A 1145-nucleotide genomic window follows, 5' to 3' on the forward strand; every position below is an offset into this window, starting at 1 on the left:
CATCCAGGAAAACCTGCAGCTGCTCCACCACTGCTTTCTCAACTACCTTTCCCAGGAATGGTAAGTTCAAGACTGGGCGGTAGTTGGCTAATACCCTAGGGTCCAGCTATGGTTTTTTCAAAAGTGGCCAAATCACTGCCTCCTTTAATTTCTCTGGGAATGTCCCTGGAAATGTTGACAATATCACCCAGAGAGTCCCTGACACCATCCTGGCAGGCCTTCACAAGCCAGGATGGGCAGGGATCCAGGGGGAAGGTTGTAGGCTTCACCGCAGCCAGGATCCTGTCTACATTGTAAGCCAAAATGCCCTCAAAATGAGGTTGGGGAATTGTCAGGTAGGCACCTGGCCCAATTAGGATCTTTTTACCTATGTATACAGAATACATGTCCAGAAATTAATGCTCAAATATACCAAGGACTCTAATTAAGTAAAACAATTAAAATTTGTTCCAGAAAAATATAGGCATACATACAAGGCAATGTGCTCATGAAACATACATACAGTCCTAGGAAAAATAGAGAGAGGGATAGAGACAACACATAGATAGACAAACAGGGTGATAATTACCGATTGTAGTCTTCAAGGAGGGCTCCAATGGCGACGAAAGAGGACGGGGGAAATGGGACCCTCAACTGGCCAAGAATCGGGGATGGATCTAGACAGCGAAACTGGGGTACTGCTAGATGCACACCTGTGAGGAGCTGTGACTGGGTCACAGGTTATAAGGACTACCTTGAGCCCTCAGGGGATGGGAGGTACAGGGGTGAAAAAAGGGGAGGCTCTGCAGTGACCATAAGGGCTGGACTTCTGCAGTAGCCAATAGCAAGTTAATTGGTGGCACCTAATTGGGTGCCCATAACTGACCAGTGAACAAGCTTGGGCCCTGGTTACCTGATTGGACTTCCAGGTAACAATGGGCCAAGTTGGGAGGCTCCAGGATGACCGTTAAGGGAAAGAATGGGAAAAATTGTTAAGGTGAGGGATACTTAAGTCTATCAAACTTATCTAAAAAGGTGACAATAGATGGCCAAATTGCTACCTAGGGTAACACCCGGTTTACACAAAGGAACTTGGCTCTGGCTAAAGATGGTCTTCCTCCTCTTCGATCTTCTATTGGCACTAATCTTTGTCTAGAGTTCCGTTG

This window comes from Heteronotia binoei, chromosome 1, assembly GCF_032191835.1.
Source record: "Heteronotia binoei isolate CCM8104 ecotype False Entrance Well chromosome 1, APGP_CSIRO_Hbin_v1, whole genome shotgun sequence".
NCBI classification, from domain to species: domain Eukaryota; kingdom Metazoa; phylum Chordata; class Lepidosauria; order Squamata; family Gekkonidae; genus Heteronotia; species Heteronotia binoei.